The 21,970-nt window shown below is 45.0% G+C and overlaps 1 protein-coding gene across 1 annotated transcript in view; it reads left to right on the top strand.

Annotated features, from left to right (window-relative positions):
• The first annotated feature begins 9,288 nt into the window (after positions 1 to 9,288).
• Positions 9,289 to 21,970, top strand: part of LOC118216162 (inactive rhomboid protein 1-like) — a 31,576-nt gene continuing 18,894 nt past the window's right edge. Inside the window, exon 1 of the mRNA XM_035397204.1 lies at positions 9,289 to 9,636. The gene's annotated coding sequence lies outside the window, so the exon portion shown is untranslated. The remainder of the gene's footprint in view (positions 9,637 to 21,970) is intronic.

Genomic DNA, 21,970 nt, shown 5'->3' on the forward strand with positions numbered 1-21,970 from the left:
AGGGTGTCTGACAGGCACTCTGCTTTGTTCCTCCATTGTCGCACAAGTTACTGAAGCTCACTTTTAAAATGGCTCTGGCCGTATTCACTGGGGGGCAAAGAAGGTATTTCAGTGGGTAACAAAAACAGAATTTCTTTTGTGTTTCAATTTTCCATTGTATGATTTTGTCTGGTAATTGGTTTAGTCTCTGGGGCACACTTAACTGTGTTCTCTCGAGTTTATGATTAATAACTTGCCAGTTGTACCATTTAGTACATGGCTTTGATGTGTTGGAACATCATATCTTTTTTCTTCTAAGTACCAAAAATGTAATGGTTCTTTTATGAGAGGTATGTGAATTGGAATGCTATCAGCTTTACTGTAGTTTAATTTATATAGAATTAAATATTGTATTTTACAATCTTTTAAATCTGTTCTCAATGATGTCATCATGAGATATTACAGTGGTGGGGGAAGCCCAGCAATTATATGCTTTTTAGAATAGTGCATGTACGATCTTGAAATTACTTGAAATTTCACATATAATAGTAATAAAAGTGCTTTCCCAGATTAGGTCTACCTGAATTCTGCTTTTGGCCCAGTGCCACCCTGCTCTTGACCTAGAAACTGCAATCCTGCAGCTTCTTCTGAAAAACCTTTTCACAACTCAGAAGGGAAAATACACTGGATCAATAAAAGCAATTATTGTGTGTATTGAGGTTGTGTCAGCCTGGATAGAAAGCCCACACAGGTTGTGGCCCTCTAGGATGAGGGCTGCATAGCCCTTCAGGCACTGCAGCCCTCCAGGACCCCGGCTGAATAGTTCTGTTAGCCAAGGCTGAATAATCCTGACCAAAAAAGTTCATTTCAGGAGCTGCCAGCTAGGCTATTTGCAAGGACTATTATAGCCAGCATATGGCAATATCCAATCAAATTCTTCTGAAGTATGTTGTATGTGACCAGATTGGTCAAATTAAATGGGGAAAACTGTTGCAGTGGTGCTGAGTAGCAGTCATAAGCATATTGTCCAAAAGATTTTTTGCAGCGGGATTGTTTAAACTGAACGTCCTTAGCTTGCGCACAGTTCTTCGGTGAATTTTAGTTTTCCTTTATTACGATCGTCTGACCTATCTGTCTCTCTCACTGTAAATGCCTCAGGATTAAATTCCAGGCAGTACACTGGGCCTCTCTTCTCAGACAATGCACATTGTCGAGGCGTGAGTCTTGTATGTGCTGTTAATAACAGAAACGTTTAGATAATGACACGGCCGCAGGTCATCTCACTGTCTCTCTTCATCCCCTGCCAGCGCATAGTGTTCATATTTCTTATGGATAGAGGTGGCGTCCTCTGGCACCTGCCATTCATTCACGGTGTCAGGTACCAAATGCCACCGTGGCATGGAGACATGTTGAATCTATATTCAAAAAAATGTTGCTTGGCTGTCTATTAAATGTGACATTAAATGTGTGAAACTGATTCAGTTTCTCAAGGAACTAAATTGCATTGCAGCATGTACCCAGTGCTGCTGGCCAACTTGGCTTTGCAGAGGACCGAATATTGAATTCATCTTTAAAATGACTCCCATACTTATTTTCCGGCACGGTCGCCTTATAGAATGGAAAATGCCTCAGCGCTGCCAAATTGCAATCCATGAGAAATGTGTACTGTGGTTTCACTGTAGTGCTATTTAAAAAGAATGGACTGTTTTGCCTTGCTTCACCTTGAGTAACTCATCACAGCATTGTCCAGGAGCGCATTTCAGAAGAGCCATTAAAAATGCTGAAATCTGACATATTTGAAAAGAACAATGCTGTAATAGGACACAAATTACATAGATTTCCCATAAGATGAAAAAAACAAACACAAATATGTGTATGTATATGTCATTCCTGATTGTGGTGTGTTGGCGATATATAAAATCTGCACTAAAAACCTCCCGTTAACAATTTTTTTTGGCGAAATTATTTATTATTCATGATCTTTAAAGCAAATAGCCCTCCATATTCTGCGTATCAGAGTACAAAGCTGACCTAAGCAGAAACTAAAGATGCAACGGACGCCATTAACCTGTGTATCTAGGTTGCCGAATGGACAATACAGAGAAACGTCCTACCGTCTCCATCAGGGGCTTTGCAAGCCAAGTAATCACGTACATTTTGACGATGTGAGATTGCACCTCAATACAGAGCAGCACACTGGACTTTAAAATGGAGCCGTGTGACCTGTAGGGGGTGCTGTTTTACTCTTCCAGTCCTGAGAAGGCCCCCAGGGCACAAACAGTGTCCACTCAGTACGGCTGCAGACGTCTTGGCATTCAGCCGCTGCCACTCAGTGTTGGCACCTGATGCCCTCTCTTTCTGCCCACCCCTCCCAAAAAATGACCCCTCCCCCAATACCAGACAGTTCTTGGAGGCAGGCCTGAGGTGGCTTTGAAGTGTTTAAATCCACAGTCTGGACAGAAATAGCACGGGCAGTCAGTTTGCTTACATGCCTCTCCGTAACGAGGAGAGACAATTACCCAGCATGGGAGGGGCCGCCAGAGTTCAGGGCTGCAAACTGCACGGTCCTCCGTCTTAGTTAAAGGCTGTGAAATGGCCGCAGTAATCATAGGTATGAACCACTGCCGTGTCGAGGGAGGCAGAATTATTCAGCTCAGTTCTGTTTTGGCCAAAGGGTTATTTGTGTCAAGAGCAGCAGCTGCCACAAAAAGAGACACATAAATCCGTGACCATGAGCATTACGTAATTACTTTTTATGAAAAAGGCAGGAAAAATGATTTCAAAAAAGGACCACTTTTGGCACTCTGCTCAAAATAGGAAACACGGTGAAAGGAACACTGGGGGTAGAAAATAGGGGTTTCTTTGGCTTGATAAAATGCCATTATTGTTTTTATCACTGGCAGGCAGACTTTGGTCTGCACGCTTTGTAACTGCTTCTCTGACTAATTTTACTTCCACAGCCCTTCTGTCTCGCACCTGTGGCCTGGACTGGGACAGAGGGCCATCCAAACATCTATCTGTCTGTCTGTCTGTCTGTCTGTCCACAGGTGGGAACTCATCTCTCTGGTTATTACTCAGTTGCTGGATATCCAAGACAGACGGGCCAGTCTCCGGTAGGATGAGACCAGTTTACTCTAAGAGGCAGGTGAATCCATCTAAAACATTCCTGTATCCTTTGGTGTCCGAAAGTAATACATTTGGAACCATAGCCAATGGTTTCTGTCAGTACCTCAGATTGCTCAGACGCAGGAGCTTTTTGTAAATGTGTGTTAATGCATTTGAAGCACACGGTGCATCACGGTTCCATTTCGATTTTAAGAGGGTCAACCGCAGGAATCAATTTTGTTCCATGGTAAATGTTTAATTGCAGGGTTCATTTTTGAAGATAATGAGGCTGATGTTCCCTGCAAGCCTGTGTGTGTGTGGGTGTCTTCAGGTGCAAACAGGATTATGCGTGTGTGTGTGTGTGTGTGTGTGTGTGTGTGTGTGTGTGCGAGCGTGTGTGTGTGTGTAAATCCTCATTGTGTCTGCATTTTGGATATTCAATTAAGACTGAGCTTTTTAAACTGAACAAGTGACTTCTCTATGTACTCCCAATCATAGTAGGTCTGTGAGGAAGCCATCTTCAGTATCCAAGGTACCCTTCAGATTAGCCAATAGGACATCCAAATCCCAATTGCCAACCTTGGGTGCTGATACCAAGGGCCCAATCAAGACAGAATATTAAAAGGTCTTTAAATTTGAATAGGCTGAATACTGGCTACTCCCATCTCTCTCCCTTTCTTGTAAATTACTTCTGGCTCTGATGCCTTTATCAGTAACTCCCTATACATGTGAATGTTCATCTTGCATACTGTGTGTGTGTGTGTGTGTGTGTGTGTGTGTGCGTATGTGTGTGTCTGTAAAAAAAAATTTATGTTATCCATTAGCTACTTAAAAAATCACTTTGTGATCACATCATTTCCCTGGTCTTCCTGGGCTTTATGGGATTATATCATTGTGTGTGTGTGTGTGTGTGTGTGTGTGTTTTCTGAGAATTAAGTAAAGTAGTAATTAAACAGATGGACTGCAAGGCATTACAGTCAGGCCAAAATAAAAGAAACAGTCTATCGATCAGTGCTCTGATGTAGCTTTATTGATTGTGGGTTCAGCAAAAAAAATTGGACGAGGAGGACTGAGTCAGGACTGAGTCAGGACTGAGTGAGGACTGAGTGAGGACTGAGTGAGGACTGAGTAAGGACTGAGTGAGGACTGAGTGAGGACTGAGTGAGGACTGAGTAAGGGCTGAGTAAGGACTGAGTAAGGACTGAGTAAGGACTGAGTAAGGGCTGAGTAAGGGCTGAGTAAGGACTGAGTAAGGACTGAGTAAGGACTGAGTGAGGACTGAGTAAGGGCTGAGTAAGGACTGAGTAAGGACTGAGTAAGGACTGAGTGAGGACTGAGTAAGGACTGAGTAAGGACTGAGTAAGGACTGAGTAAGGGCTGAGTAAGGACTGAGTAAGGACTGAGTAAGGGCTGAGTAAGGACTGAGTAAGGACTGAGTAAGGACTGAGTGAGGACTGAGTGAGGGCTGAGTAAGGACTGAGTGAGGACTGAGTGAGGACTGAGTAAGGACTGAGTAAGGACTGAATAAGGACTGAGTAAGGGCTGAGTGAGGACTGAGTAAGGACTGAGTAAGGACTGAGTAAGGACTGAGTAAGGGCTGAGTAAGGACTGAGTAAGGACTGAGTAAGGACTGAGTGAGGACTGAGTGAGGGCTGAGTGAGGACTGAGTGAGGACTGAGTGAGGACTGAGTAAGGACTGAGTGAGGACTGAGTGAGGACTGAGTAAGGACTGAGTAAGGACTGAGTGAGGACTGAGTGAGGACTGAGTAAGGACTGAGTAAGGACTGAGTAAGGACTGAGTAAGGGCTGAGTAAGGACTGAGTAAGGACTGAGTAAGGACTGAGTGAGGACTGAGTAAGGACTGAGTAAGGACTGAGTAAGGGCTGAGTAAGGACTGAGTAAGGACTGAGTAAGGACTGAGTGAGGACTGAGTAAGGACTGAGTAAGGGCTGAGTAAGGACTGAGTAAGGACTGAGTAAGGACTGAGTAAGGACTGAGTGAGGACTGAGTGAGGACTGAGTAAGGACTGAGTAAGGACTGGCTACGCTGACCTGCTTGCAAGAAGAACGTGCTTTCCGGTGCGGAAGACTGCGAACGGGTAAGAGGAACAAACTACCAAAGACTCCCGGCTGCGCAGTTCCTTCCTGCTCCCGGCAATTGTCTTACTTCTGCCTTCAGAGGTCAGAAAATGTTGATGTTTCATCACCTCCAGACGAAAAATGATGGTATTGTGCGAATAAGAAGGCGTCACTTCCTGTTTGAGAAAACGACTGCGACTCGAAACCAATTTATAAAAAGACAGACGCGCGCGAACTACTGTCGCCTAGCCTGATTGTGAACATCTGCAAAAATTCATATGAAATCCGTCAAAAGTAAATGTCCCCAGCTTATGAAACATTCCTGAATTATATTTCATTATTTATCTGCTTCGCATATGCTCTTATCTGGGGCAGCTTGCGCTTGAATTATTCATGTAGGCCTATGTGGCATCGCTAAACGTTCACTGAAGCGGTTCAGGTCAAATGCCGCAGGGCTTCGACAGCAGTTCCCAATGTTGGAGCTGAACTTTAAACCTCTGGACACTAGCTCAGTTCGCCTTCTTGTTTCTTTTAGCGGCTCTAGTCCATTAATGTTTTAAATGATTCTGCCTCGCTCACTGTCAGTCCCAAAAATAATTGACTTGCTAATTTCATGAGATTCTATTAAAACGTATGCGGCATATATGTGTGAAGAGAGAGTAGCACACAGAACTGTGGGATGCATTTGGCAAACCATAGTAGAAAACTCCTCAAGTGCAGAGAGGGCGTGTCATACCTGCCCCACTCCAGGTACCTCCCGCTGACGCAGTGGGGCACTGCTGCCCCGCTCCAGGTACCTCCCGCTGACGCAGTGGGGCACTGCTGCCCCGCTCCAGGTACCTCCCGCTGACGCAGTGGGGCACTGCTGCCCCGCTCCAGGTACCTCCCGCTGACGCAGTGGGGCACTGCTGCCCCGCTCCAGGTACCTCCCGCTGACGCAGTGGGGCACTGCTGCCCCGCTCCAGGTACCTCCCGCTGACGCAGTGGGGCACTGCTGCCCCGCTCCAGGTACCTCCCGCTGACGCAGTGGGGCACTGCTGCCCCGCTCCAGGTACCTCCCGCTGACGCAGTGGGGCACTGCTGCCCCGCTCCAGGTACCTCCCGCTGAAGCAGTGGGGCACTGCTGCCCCGCTCCAGGTACCTCCCGCTGACGCAGTGGGGCACTGCTGCCCCGCTCCAGGTACCTCCCGCTGAAGCAGTGGGGCTCTGTACCCACGCTCTCCTCTGCCTCTGTAATAGATATGCCTCTCTTGTCACTCAGCGTGGTTCCAGCAACCTCAATATTTCAACCCCTGTGTGACATCTGCATTTCTGTGCTTGGCCGCCAGTTGGCAGTGAGTCAAGTGGCAAGAGATTGCCTGGCGAGGGAGGGGCAGTGGGGTGAGTGTGTGTGTGTGTGTGTGTATGCATGTGTGTGTGTGTGTGTGTGTGTGTGTTCATGTGTGTGTGCGTGTGTATGTGTGTAGGTGCGTTTGTGGGTGTGTGTATGTGTGTGTGTGTGCGTGTGTATGTATGTATGTGTGTGTGTGTGTGCGTGTGTATGTTTGTGCGCGTGTGCGTGCGTGTGTGTGTGTCTGTGGGGGGGGGGGGGGGGGGGGGGGGGGGGGGGGGGGGGGGGGGGGGGGCGTAGTGCTTGTTCTCATGTGAATGAAAGTTTGAGGTTTTAAAAGGCACACAGCCAAGGCAGTTGCTCCATGTTTAGCCCAAGTTTACTGGTCCTTACAAGAAATGTTAATCAATAAATTATTGGTTTCTCCTACCAAACTTTTTTCCTGAAAAAGTGATTTAAGCATTTCATTAAAATTAAAGCTTAGAAAGGCACCTAGATGTATTCTATATGTTTAATAAACCTTTGGAAAGTGCAAAGTTTGTCAAACAAAGCTGACATCAGGTCTTTGGCCCTAATCAAAATGATTCATAAGTCTTTGTCATGTCATGTGCTTGTGGGCAAATCTTAGGACTGTTACTCAATGTTTCTCAGAAAGCTTAAACAAGAACAAGCTTTATTTAGGTGGAAATGCTGTTTTAGGAAGGGATCTTGTGATCCACCCCTGGGACAATTTCTTACACCCAAAATTTGGGAACCCCATCTTTAATGAATGCAGCACAGGATTCATACTAGCATTGGTGGACCTGTAACACATTCTGTCACTGTGCTGAGAGAGTAGTCCAACACCCTGGCATGGTTTACATGACATTACATTACATTTCAGGCATTTAGCAGATGCTCTTATCCAGAGCGACTTACACAACTTTCACATAGCATTGTACATTGTATCAATTTATACAGCTGGATATGTACTGAAGCAATTCAGGTTAAGTACCTTGCTCAAGGGTACACCGGCAGTGTTCATACCCAGGAATTGAACCTATGACCTTTTGGTTACAAGCCCAGTTCCTTACCCACTGTGCTGCACTGCCGCCCCACTGCCGGTTTAATACTACTTTCATTTCTTAAAATAATGATATGATCACAAAACTATAAAGAGGGTGATAAAGTCATTAGCCATCTGGTGGCTGAGACCGCACGTCCATCCACAGGTTTATTATTTTAAATATATAGCAGCGATAATCCACCAATTATGTGCTCACACATTGAGCCCATTGTTAAGGGATGCTTGACTAATTGATTTGATCAAATGGCATGTTGCTCAGTGTGGTACGCAGTGGTGATGGAGAGGATAGGATTAAGTTGTGTCCCCTGGCAACGGGTTGAACCCCGCACAGACCAAGTGCAGAGGTGAAAGGTCACGTTGAGTCAGGGTCTGAGGATGCACCTGGGGTGGCTCTGCTCTTTTAGTGTCGGTGACATAAGAGTGTCCTGACCCTGCCCCCCTGACCCCTGCTCCCCCCAACCGCCGACATGCAGACACTGTAACTCAGCCAGGATCTTACAGCAAAGAGCAAATGTCACTTACCACTTCACAGTACACTCAAGGTCATCAATTCTGTACTATTCACATACTATTCGTACCTCACAACCCAGTGAGTAACTATTATTATTATTATTATTATTATTATTAATAATATTAGTAGTAGTACTAGTAGTAGCAGTAGTAGTATACTGATACTACTCTCTTAATCACTAAAATAATATGTGAAGTTACAAATAAGTACAATAATTTCAAATACTTTTTGTTTTCAGTCATTCACAAAACTTCTTAAATTCTTACTTTTGTTCTTAAAAATATTTCTACGATAAAACAATACGAGATTCATGACACATATGCAGACGTTTGTTTTTGGGCACATCCCAGGTGTATGAGATGATGAATGCTGGAGGTTTGTAACTTTTATGCGCAATGCTGTTCATGTGATTTGCATAAGGAAACAGTCATGAACGAATACAGATAAGAAAAAATGATGAATGCCTAAATGTTCTCGGAAACGTTCTCATACGCAGTTTACGATCAAATGTAATAGTACACATGTTCGTGAATGAGGCCCATTGTTATTTAATGTCAAACAACCTCAGTCCTACAGTCGCTATGATATGATCGCATATCTTAAAATCCGTCCAACTTTACCAACTTTCCAGGGTATTATTTTTAGTAATAGCTTTAGTCAGAAATTACGTTTCAAACAAGATAAGAAAATAACGAAGCTGAATGTATGCGAATTAGATAGTGAAAGTGGAATAAACATGAATGTCGGGAAGATTCCAGCTGAAAATGTCTGTAAGTTTGCGGTTGAGAGTGAGCAATTGGTGGCACACTCCCTCGAATAATATGTAATCAAATACACAAGGAAAAATGAGTGAAAAAGAAGAATGAATAATACATGTACATGCACCCCTCTTATTAATATAGGGAGTTCAAGCTTTGTGGAACACGTAGATCTGGTAGTAGCCTACTATATGGAATTAATACACTTTATCCAATGGGCAATTCTTCCGCCTGCTCTCATGGAGTGGTCCTATGACTCACAGATTTTAAAGCGCAGCTGATTACTGTTTTTCGGGTTAAGAATCTCGTTCCCACGTCCTTAACTATTTCTTACAAGTGCACTCGATGAGTCACGCCCATAGTTTGCGCCGTTCCGTGTGTCCTTGCAACCGCTCAACTGCACCAATTGGCTACTGCATCTGTCAGACATTGTCATTCACCATCCAGTACTCGTTACTTCATGGTGGTAGGCGGAGTTTTCAGTCCATAGAACTGACTACAGACAAACAGAAACGCGCCGGGGTTGAGCGCTGGCCGGTGTGGCGGAATGCGCGAAAATAATACTGCTTGGAATAACGAGACCCCGAAAGCTTTCTGTGATAATTTTTAGCCGTTGCGAAACTAATCAGGGAATCTGAATTCTGAGTTTGCATTGCTACAGGCGAGCAACATAATCTAGATATTTTCTTTTGTGTGCGTTATTTATGAAATGACACCACGAAATTTTTGAACGGACTGGACCTCAACCCATTAGGCAAAGCCGGCTTCTGTTCACTGTCAGCCGTTGAACAGTGCAATTTGATAAAAGGGTAAGTTATTCTGTCTACTGTTTTAAGTAGCCTATGTATGGTACACGTCCGAATCTAAGCATTAGCCTGAATGCTGCAGTGAATATCAATACAGACCGGTGCCAATGTACAGATTTGGTTTAATTGGCTATAGCTGTACGTGAGCTTTTAGCGGCATGAAATTCAGTATTAATTTATTCCTCCATTGTTGTCATTTGGCGTAGGCGACGATGATAAAGATAAAAGAGTTCCTGAATTATGACTGTTCAAATGTATTAATGTAATGCCGAGCGGTTTGACATGTTTGTCAACTTTGTAGCCTCATGAACATGACAGGGAACAAAATATCATGTGAGTCACATTGTTTCCTTTTATATGGTAATGGTAATATTGATATTAATATGTCTATAAATAAAGTCCAATTTCCATGTCATTTTAGATCATGAAATCTTTAAAGGTGAATCGCTTGGTACGCTTGAATAATGATTGATGATACAGCTAGCTAGTATGTAAGCCGATCGACGGATCCGTCTGGTAGAAAGTGTATGACGTAACTACCTTAATTGTAAATAGCTAGGTGCAGCTATAGCCTACTTTACGACAGCTACAAATGTGTGTTCTACGGGCCATCATGGTACCGGGATGTACCGGGATGCGTGCGTGTTCTGATTCCTGTTCTGTTTGCAAGTCATGGCTCGTGCTGAGAAACATGTCTTCTGTCGATGATTTTTTCCAATTCCAGCGAACGGAACATGGGAAGACTCAAAATGTCAATTTTGTGCATTGAATGTTGGCCGTTTGCTTCAGGATATATATTTGCAATGCTGGCCAATACTTCGCTTATTCAATGCATTAAGTTTTACGTTGCTAAAACTATTCATACAGTAAGACAACGCAGAGAAACGTCTTGAACACCCGTTCTCAGAGAAGGGGCGAAAGGGGACAAACACACAGTCGCGTTAGCCGAGCTACATGCATTGGACTACATGTGTCATGTGCTATTAATTATGTTGACAATGACGGCTACATACTGAATCGCATTCTCCGGTGAACATATCGGTTGAAATGACCCCATGGATTTGTCCGCCGTAACTCACGGCGTGTAATTTAACATAGCTGCCCCAGGGGAAGGCTCCAAATATAGCCGGTTACTTGTTTTGTATATTCTGTTCGTCGCAGGGAAGTATTTTCAGATGTACATGAACAAATATAGTATTGCTGTTAATATTTATTGTCACCAATGCTGCTGTGCAGTTGTGCAAATTAATGGTTGTGTTCCGGGAATAAAAAAGTTACAGTGGTCAGGAAGTGTTTGTGGTCAGGAATAGAACAATTGGTGGTGTGGCAATGGAATTGTTGGTGCACCACTGGGCTTGATAACAACCCATCCCCATATGGGTTATATGCTGAGATATATTTTTGCAATATATTGCATATGTAAACAAAACAAAACAAAAAAAAACTGATATCCACCATTACAACTTTGTGGAAGTTCAGGCAATCTGTTTATGAGGTTTGCCACAGAAAAGTACTTTAACTCTGTAGACAGGTAGACAGGTATACCGGGTGTCATGGAGGAAGGTAGGAGGGTCAAGTGAGTGTCATTGTCTGGCTGCTGGTGCTGTGTCAGGTATAGCCAACACTTTGCGTGATGTTATGGTGCATTTCTAGGGCTGTTTCTGTGTATTGCTTCGCTGTGGTCACTTAAAACCAATGGTACCCAACCTTCAAGCAAAATAAGATAAAAGGTATACATTTATATTCATGAAAGAGAAGACTTCCTGTCTGCCAAAGCTGTGTTTTGTGTCAGTATGTGTAATGTAACCTTTTTGCTAGATAATGGCACATTGTCGTTGTTTTGCTTTCCTTGTCTTCTTTATAGTCAACAATGCTCTTGTCCGTTGTAATAGGGAACTTGTGTATATACTGTAAAGGTCTGTTTAGGATGTGAACTGAAGAGCTCCATTCATTCCCATTGGGTTCAGTTCGAGGCCAGGTGTAGTTGGAAAGCAGAGATTTCCAGACCTAGAAAATCTCTGGCTCTTCTCTAACACAAGCTTTGTGGCTGGCTATGGTGTCGGTATGTACCTCTGGTGCCTCTAGCAGTAAAATCCAGCCACTCCAGCAGCCACTCATTGGTCAGTAAAGTCTCGAGTGAGAACACTGCGATTTCTATGGTTGATTCAATCAGTGGCAGCCGATAGTGGTGTTTAGCCCAAAAGCGTAGTCGTGCATTAGATGATTGGAAAAAGGTTGCATGTGTATGCTTAATACTGAAGTACTGATATGAATAAGTGACTGGAAATTCTGAAGGAATTTTTAAAGTGTGCGATCCTTCAGTCCTGTAAAGTTCATTGGACGGTGACAGGGAAGGCATGGCTTTGCATTGGACGCTCAGTTCATCCCCCTGAAATGTTATCGCAAGGTGGAATGGCAGCGAGGGTGATGTAATTGGAATGAATAAAGCCGACTGGATCATGTGATCCTGATGGCCATCCCTGGGTGTTCTTGGTGTTTTAGAGTAGAGAATGATACAAAGAGAGAGTGAGAGAGACTGTCCCACCTTGCAGTGGTTGGGAAAACACTGTGAATTCTGTCATGCTAAGAAGAATGTGTGTGTGTTTGAGCAAGAGAGAGTAAGAAATATGGAAATTGGGGGGCTGTGTGTGTGTGTTTGTGTGTGTATGTGAGAGAGGTAGAGCGAGAGAGAGGAAGAGAGCTAGGTAAAGTGATTGTGTGGGAGGGACAGAATGTTAGAAAGCATTGGATGGAGGGGGATAGACGGAGTAGGACGAGCCAAACGTGAGTCTCGCGGTGAAGGTGACAGGTGTAGGGCAGGCGTGTGCTACAGTAGCGTGCTGGCATGGCGGGGGGGTGTGGGAGGGGCGTGGTGTTGGGCGAGAGGAGTGAGTCATGGTGTAGCATGTCTGTCTGTCTGACTGTCTGGCCAACGCTGTAACCCCACACGGGGCTATTTTTCTTCTTACTGTGAGCCTTGCACCTCCAGAGCCTGCATGCAAGGCCCCTCCTTCATTAGATCACTCTCTCCAACTCTCCTTTCTCTCTCTCTCTCCCCTCCTTTTTCCTTTTGCTCTGTCTCTCCTGGACTTGCCCAGTTTCTCTCGCTCTCTCTCCCCCTCTCTCCCTTTGTCTCCCTGTTCCGCTCTTGCTTCTTCCCTCTTTGTGTTCCTGTCTCTCTCTCTCCTTCCCCCCTTCCCCTTTCTGTGCATCTCTCTCACTTGCTCACTTTTTCTCTCCCTCTCAGTCCCTGTCCCTCTCTTGCCCCCTCTCCCTTTCTTCTCTGTCTCAGAAATCGCACGGCGTCCAGTGCAGCTATCCGCTCCACCCAGTGGTATTTACTACCCAGCCCATGGCTGTGTAACTCAGCTGCCCCTGGCAGGCCTATCCGCAGGGCCTATTTTGGTCATCGGCGGTAAACGTGGCGTACAGTAGAAACACGAGCCGTTTTCCCTCTCGCCTCTCTTAACTGCATTGATCTTGGCTCCGTCGCCGTGTCCATTGTCACCGGGTCTCCTCGGTCGTTTGCTCGGACTTCTTTTTAAAGTTTGTTTTCCTGTCTGCCCTGGAGCGGGCGGAGCAGAGATTATGGATTGTGCTTTGGGAATTATTAGGGTCCATTACTGTGTATTTTCTCACAGTTGAATCGCTTTTGTGTGTGTGTGTGCGTGTGTGTGCACATGTGTGTTCGGAACTTTGGTGACTATACATCTGGACCTGGCTTCGGCCCCTGTGTGCAAATATTTGCATAAGCGCTCATTTCCTCAGTGAAGGCTGAAGACATGACCGTGTGTCTGAGGGACAAAAAATTAAAATGATACTTTCTGGAATGAACTGCCGGCTGTGGAATCCTTGCGTTCTCTGTGACGCTGGCTGTTTACAGAACGTTCTGTACGGAACTCTGCCTCTGCACAGTGTCTGGCCAGCATCTGGTCCGCATAAGCACAGATTTTCTACGGTAACCAGATGGTCCACTCATGCGCCATCCTATATACCTCTTTACTGTTAGAGATCTAGCACTGTGTTACTGTTCATATTCACAAAGTGGTGTGCCCTAGGAACTGAACATCCTTTGGCCATTGGTCACACCCCTTTGCGAATGTTCATAGGATGCATGAAATTGGAACTTTCAGCTTCCATGGTGGAGAGGCAGAACTCACATTAAGAATACAGAGTTAACTATCTGGTTAATGTACAGAATCTGTGGTTTCGCAGCCAGGAATTGCCATGGCTGGAGAATGGTGAGTTTGTGTTTTTCAGGACATTCTTTGAAGTTAATGCAATTTGCCCATGACATATTTGAGAAAATGCAATGCTCATACAGTGGTAGTTTCCATAAAACAGTGCCGTTAGGATGAGCAGCATAGCTATCTGGACTAAATGTGCAGTTGTTACTCCAGAGGTCATAGGTTTGAATCCTTGATCCAGGCACATGCCGAGACAAAAAAGTCTGCTTGTTAAGTCTATTTAGCAAATAAACAGTGTGGTATTAAAGGAAACATAAGCATTGCAAATCTTCAATAATTTAGTGTATGCATTGTTAACAAAGGTGGTACATAGAGTCTATAACAGTCCATCCTTCTGGTTGCGTAGCAACACCGGCCCAGTATGACCCAGAATGACGTCACCTGCAGCACTGAGGATGTCATGGTGTTTCCTGTTCCCTGCGAAGCAACTTTAGCCTTTACACTTGAGGCAGTACACAGGCATGCCCTTATTTATTTATTTGCAGATCTTTTGAAAGCCCGCACAGGGACAGTTGTTTGCTTTTAAATCAGTACAGGGTTGAAACGCATTGATTGATTACTGTGTGTCAGTATATCCTTTTGTATATGTCCTTATTAAGTACAGCTTAAATGAAATCAGCATAAGCCAAACTAGGAAAAGGAAGAGCATCATCTATCCTTCTTCACAGTGACAGGGTCGGCCTCCCGTTTCCCTTGGGGATGGCTCTGGTGGATAGCTGAGGTCTTTGGGGCACCACGTGCTCTGTTTATCGGGGCTCCGGAAAATAAGGCTGAAGCAGTTCCAGATAAAGTGTGTGCTGGTTCTGTTCAGGGTCTAGACAGTGATCAGTTACAGTAAAACCGTATTGTGTGTCTATTCAGGGTCTGTATAATAAAACTGAAACCAGTTACAGTGAAATCGTATTGTGCGTCTATGCAGGGTCTGGTTGCCAGATTCAGTTCTGAAAAACCCCAGACCCCCACACGTTCTTTTCTGCTCAGATGTGGCTGCCTGTTTGGCCTGCTGTGGTGGTTCTTCTGTGGTTGTTGTGGTGTTCACTCATGTTCAGGATAAAACCCCACTTCCCCCTGCCTCACCCACTGGATGTGTTGAGTAAGAAACAGCCGTTCTAAGTTTCCTGTTTGTGGTTTGATTGTGTGTGTCCCACCCTTTCCTCCTGGCTGGCAGCTAGCTTACACACAACTCCTAGCCCCTCCCCCTGCTTGGAAACCCCCCTCTTTTTTTACTACTATTATGATGGCTGTTACTATGCCATAAACTACAAGAAAGGAGAAACTTAGCCATCAAATTCGGGATTAGACAGAGAATCATAGTTTTTGGGCTTGGTCTTTGGAAGGAAAAAGCAAAAACGAAAAAGAAATCTAGATTTGAGTGGTCCTTGATGACCTGTGGGTTTTGGTTAAAACTGCAGGTGGTCAATGGTGGGAGTATATGTGCGTATAACAGTCAGGACTTATGGGGAGTGCTGTAGGTATCTTCAGCCATGGAATGTTCAGGAAGACTAATCTTCATTTTGAGCCACCTCTTTCAGGGCTGAGACTAATAATGGTAACCCGTACGAGAAAATATGCTTTGCTTAAATTTATTCTTTTTATCTTGCCTTAAGGATAATTTTACCCATATACAATTTAGAAGTACGTTGTCCTTATTGTAGTAAAGAAAATGTTATTTTTGGTTTAACTTGCACTGGAGCCTTGCAGTGTGTGGTAGTTTCCATTGGTACTCAGCACTTAAATGATCAGTTACGGCAGCTGATTACAGTAAACCCATCTCAGCTGGTCTCTTGAGTCTAAACTGGCTTATGATTTTAAGGACAAAAACTAGAGACCCTGAAACTCTCCAGAACCTGCATTGCAGACCCCTGCTTTAAGAGCATGGTTTGTAGGCCATAATGTCTGCCAGTGCCTGTTCTTTGTGGCAGTGTAAGCTCTTTCTTTCCATTCCTGTGTCTTTAACAAGCGGGGAGTCTAGGGTTGTGATCGTGGGCCTTGCCAAAAGCCAGCCGGCCAGCCTGGGTGCTGAATCTCTGCAGGACTGGGGCAGTGGGCATGAGAGAGGGGACTTAAATAGGCCAGCCAGGCTCTCGCATGCTATCTTTGGCACCGGGCACCCAGACTGCATGGCCTCCAGGCTTCCTCTGTTCTGGGATTCGTATGGGAAACCCAAGCCTGACTCTGTCCTGTCCAGAGCAGGAAACGGGACCAGGAAGCGCTCTGGGGCTGTGGCTGCCTGGTTATAGCTCCCCTAGTGGCAAAAGGAAGGTAGTGTCACTGCTTGAGGTTACCACTTCTCTCGGTTGATGACAGGGCTCCCACACTCATTAAAAATCCCTGAAAATCATTAAATCTATTTTTAAACAAAAAATTAGCAATTTGAACATTACAAAAATTTTGTCAGGCACTTTAGGTGCTGGAGTTTATGGCAATCATCCTGAAAGCGTCATGCCCATGGTTTATATGAATTGGACCTTTAAACAAACTGACCCTGGATCAAATTGGTGGGGGTTTTGATTGAGGGTTTAAAGAGCTTTTCCTGGGGCCACGTTCATTTTTAGGGACATTGAAACGACCAGTGAATGACATTTGATATTAAGCATGTGACCTGGCACACTGCTCTTGTTGCTCTAAATGCATAAATAAATTGCTATAGTTGTACAGTATATATAGTTGTGTCACATGCTGGTACGACACCCCTGGGAGGGAGTTCTGGGTGTACACCATCATTTGCCATATGGAGAGAGAGAGTGCGCCCACACCAACACAAGATCCAATAAACAAACACCTTAAGTAGTATGTGCTATGTAGTGTGTACTAGGTAGTATGCCCTGTGTAGTGCATGCTGAGCAGTGTGTACTAAGTAGTATGTCCTATGTAGTGTGTACTAAATAGTAGGTACTAGTCGGTGTGTACTATATAGAATGTACTAAGTATGAGGTGCTAAGTAGTATGCATTAGGTAGTAGGTACTAGGGATTAAAAATATATAAAATGGCTATGAATAATCACAAAAAGATATGCCCAAGGACAGGATATCTGCACTTGTATCTTCATCTAGCACTTTTGTGTTGCACTTGTAGTATTATCTTGTTGTTGTAGCTCTTTATCATCTCCCTTGTTATCATGCCTCACTTCCAATTTGACTTGCCATAACTTTACGGACTTAGCCTATGCTTAGTACATAAACTAGACCTGATGTTCATGGCTATGGATAACTGACACTTAATGATACCTTATTGGACCTGTGCTCTGTAGTTGTTCCAATGGCCTTAGGTATGCGCTTATTGTCCGTTTGGATAAGAGCGTATGCCAAATAAATGTTATGTAATTGCATCAGTCTCCTGCATGAGAAACTGCACATAACTGTGTCCTCACGCCTCAGACTAGGGGTGTAGCAGGAAACTGGGGCCTGTGCATATGCAGTCTCTGGGGGCCCCCTTAAAATTGTAGAGCAAAGCAAACTTTTTAGTCCAGGTTTTTTGAGGCACCCCTCATCCTGTATTGGGGCCCTGGGGAGTCAGTTCCTCTATATCCCCCCCCCCCCCCCCCCCCCCCCACTGTGCCACCCCTGCCTCAGACTGCACCTGAGACTCAAGCAAAGGCTCAGGTGTCCTCGCGATGGAAGAACGACCGCTGTAAAAGAACGTATGGCTGGCAGGATCTCTCTCTTTCTCTTTCTCTTTCTCCCTGATGTCTGGCATATCTTAGATGATAGTCATAGTTATGTGAGTCGGATTCCGCTTTGGGAATGCAGTGTAGGTCTGTGGTACTGTGGAATGCAGGCTTTGTTATATTGCTTTTAAAAATGAAGGCCATGTTTAATAAACCCCTGCCGGCTTCTGTTCGAGCCACAGGGCTCTTGCCCACCTATTCTGGGAATGGAGAAAAAAGTGCACTAAAGCAGCAATGCTTCATCAGAGCTTATGTTTATTCATTACGTAGCTTTTTTTGTTGGTTATTTAATGCTGCACGCTATGTTGTGTCAGCAGCCAAGTCTTTGTGGGAGGTCTGACTCTATTATTTAGTGAAACATTTAGTTTTTTTCACCTCTTCTGCTGATTCAAAATGAAGAAAAGGAAACGTGACCTTATACCACCTGTACTTGCTTCTGTTCATTGCTTAGAGGTCGCATGTATGTATATTACCTGATTTTTCTCCTTAAAAATATATTCAATGTTATTCCGGTTGGAACCATTGCATGCACCTTGAGATGAATGGGCTCAAGGAAAGAAGTACCAGAACAATATAAACACAAAGATTTACATTTATAATTGTAAATAAATGCTATGAAATTAATCTGTTCATTTTTAGTGCCACTGGCTATGTATGTCTGTGTGTACGTGTTTACTATGTATGCCTGTGTTTGTTTGTTAAGTGTGTCATTTACTTAAGGGACAGCCGTCTGTTTGAGTGGCAGGTGTCAAAAGTCCTGAGGGATGATGGGTTGTGCAGTTGCTATAGCGATGGATTCAGGTTCTTCTGAGACCTGTGGCTCCTCGGGGGTCCTCATTGGGGGATCGCAGGTGTGGGTTCAGTGTTGCACCTCCCACAACCAACTGCATTCTACAAGCTGCTCATTTCTGGCAGATCCACCCCACTGTTGTATCTATGTCTGCATCCCTGAGCTAGCCATCCCCAATACTACACAGCAAATATCACGTCTGTCCCAGCCTCTCCTAACCCTATATACCATGCAGCATAACCAAGCTACCATCTGCTAAGCCTTGTGTAATATACAGCAAGCCTGAGCATCTGCTAAACCTACACACACACCATACCAGGAGGTCTGCGCTAGCTTCTGCTATCTCCGTACAGCATACGGTAGGCCTGTGCTAGCTCTTACTGGTGCCGATGTGTACAGATTTGATCTTTCCATGTTTGATCCTCCCACTCTCAGATGTCACTGAAGGTTCAGCATCACAGCACAGATGCATGGGCAGCATCAGTGGCTTGTGTTGTTTCTTTGAAGAAGGAGGAACAGATTTCCCTGTGAGACCATGTGCTTGGGGAGTGCTCTCTTTCTGATCATAAAGAGTCCCGGTGAAGCACTACAGCTCTGGCCTGCTGTGAGTAAACAAACATGCCCTACACTCAGCATCGAGAAAGTGAGAGATACGTGTTACCCCTAAGAGTGAGAGGCACGTGTTTCCTCGAAGAGTGCTCAGTTAAATCTGGGGAAAGATGCAAGGCACTTGAGCTTTCATTATTAAAATCAATTTGCTAACTCAAAACTCTCAAATCAATATGAAGTCACAAAGATCTGCTGTTCTGCTTGGGTGCTCTCTCTCTCTCTCTTTCTGTGTGTGTGTGTGCATGTGTGAGTGCAAATCATTTTTTTTTCACTCTCCTGCTACTTCTAGGCACGACACGTCTCCTTAGTTACCAGACGGCCTTCTCCTGCTTTCCTCGCGTCCTCTCTGTTTCCTCGCTGTTGAAGTTTTTACCTGTCCGTTGTAATTACTGGTCTGTCGTTAGTGCCAGCAGTGGTAATACTGCCAGTTGAAGCAAACAGGTGAATGTACCTACAGTATGTTCTCCAACATTGTAATTGGCTCTGGATTAGTGTCACCTAAACAAACGTAATATAACAATGTAGTATAGCACTGGTCATTAAAACGCTTGCCAAAGGACCGAATATTCATTGTCACAGTATTGTCATTTGCCATGCTCCGTGACTTTTCATATGATGCATCAAATTGATATGTTTCGACTTACATGATATAGGGAAATTTCAATGTTAACAATATAGAAAAAATTTCTGGGCCTATAAAATCTGAGACATTAAGCACTTACAACAGAAAATATCAAGGCTGAAACCACTGTTTGGGTTATTAAAATTTTTTACATTACCGACTGAAAATAATTCACATATACAAATGCCCTCGTGTACACGCACTCAGTGTTATTTCATCCTTATTAGAGCATTTCGGAAACTTGTATTCCCCACAGCTGACCATGGGGCATTCCTGAAATGCAGATTTAGATTTATGTATTGTTGCAGTACACAAGGGAAAGATGTTGTTTTTATTTAGTTGGACTGATATGAATTTGAGCTCCATTAGAAATGCCTGCGAGCGCAACGCCGGGCACCTGAAGAGACACAGTGTAGTGCATCTCACAGCTGGATGGGAACAGCCTGTGCCCACCTGCCCCATGACTGTGCCTGAAATGCACTCTCACATCCTTAACAGAAAAAAGTACCTGTTCCTGCAGTATCTTTCTGTGTTTCAGTTCCTGTTTGTGACTCTTTAACGGACAGGGCCCTGGCCCCGCCCCCTTTGCGCTGGCGCTGTTTTGGCCCCATCGAGCAAGCGGGAGTGCGTTCATCTTAACCGATTACCGCTCGCTCTCAGCGATTCTGCTTCTGTTTATTCCAGGTGGGATTTTGTCTTTTTCTCTTCCTGGCAGAGGCTCCCGTGTTCTGCCTGGCAGGGGACTCTCAAGTGTAGCCTGCCAGGATTGTCCCCTTGTGGCTTTAATCTCTAAATTCTGGTTTATTTTCTGACTGAAACCCGAACTCAAACCAGCCTGATTGGCCTAATTGGCAAATGGTGTCGTTTCATTTCACCAAAGGATGACAGTTGTGAAAAACGAAAAACGGCACAGCCAATAACAAGTAAATAAAACAAAATGGTAGAACTAGTAATGGTGACACCGATAGTAATGTAGTTTACAATTATTTTGTGAATCATTTTAAATAACGGACAACATGATAGTTGTCTACTCCGTCAGATATATTAATGAATCTGTCTGCCTGAAAAATTCTCACTTTTGCTGGAGGACCTCAGAGCGCGGCCAGGGCTGTAGTCATGAGGCCAGAGCGTTTGCGGTAACGGCGGTTCGTTCCGGGCGCCGTCACGCCCAGTCCGCTCTGTCGCCTAGCGAGCCTAATGTGCGCAGTCATTCAGTCGCTGCCGGTCTTTCTGCAGGTCACATGCTGCGCAGTCTTATGCCACAGCCCTGCTGTCACAGAGCTGTGATCCAGCAGCCTCTTCTGCTCTTTTCATTTCTGTGAGTGATTCACGTATTCTAGGGTTTTTAAACTCACTTGCACTTCCTGATTGGGAACAGAAAGGGAACAAGGGAACAAGTGAGGTGGTGCTTTGCTGAGGTAGTTGAAGACGTGTATGTCCTGGGGGGAAGGGCCTGTGGGCACTGTGGCCACCAGGACGAGAGCTGACTTCTTTTCATTATCTGCCCAGCAGATGCCCTCTTCCCGATGGACTTGCATGGCTTGCAGCCCTACCTATACGGCAGCAGGACTTTTTATTGGAGCGATTCAGGTTGAGAACTCTGCTCAAGAGTATGACTACAGTATTTCTGTCAGTCACAAGAGCAGGTCTGTAGCCAGTACGTTGTACAAGGTTGTCCTGCAGGTCCTGCAGGTCTTCTGCGGTTTACCAGAGAAAGTAAGTGAACGTGAATTTGCAAAACAGAAGTTTAGACCTCATTTAGTTCTGCAACAGGCCTTCCTGTATGGTCCCAATGCTCTTGAGATTCGGCACACATGCCCACACATGAAACAAGCTCTACATTACGGAAAAGCGCCTGCCTGGTGAATTGGTTGTTTTTTAAAAATAAATTCTCTGCATGTTCTTGCCAACCGCCACCTTCCAGGACCCCGGGGCTGGCCAGTCAACAGCCGGTGAAAAATGGAAAGGCTTTTGCGGTGGCTTCATGTTAGACCAGCGTCAGGTCCGCTCTCTCCTTGCTGGACCTGTTCCCCGCGGGAGACACACCGGTCAGGCTAGCCCGCGGAGAGGGTTGGAGGCGTGGGTCATCTGTCAGGCTAGCCCGCGGAGAGGGTTGGAGGCGTGGGTCATCTGTCAGGTCATGTAGTGGAGGCAGAGACCCTTGGGATGTTCAAGTCCAGGCTTGACACAGTGCTGGATGCTCTCTAGCCTGCCAATAGAGAGCCTAGCTGGGTTGAATGAGCTTTTCTTTTAATTTTGTATTATTAGGCTAACAGGAAGGCGAGCGCCTGCCACACCACGAGTGCTTCATCTTTTTGCCGTCGGGTCAGAGATGTGTCCGTGGGGGTTGGGGGGGGTGGTCTTGGGTGTGACTCCGTATCAAGCATGAGACATCCGTTTT

The sequence above is a fragment of the Anguilla anguilla genome, chromosome 17 (genome assembly GCF_013347855.1).
Source record: "Anguilla anguilla isolate fAngAng1 chromosome 17, fAngAng1.pri, whole genome shotgun sequence".
NCBI lineage: Eukaryota > Metazoa > Chordata > Actinopteri > Anguilliformes > Anguillidae > Anguilla > Anguilla anguilla.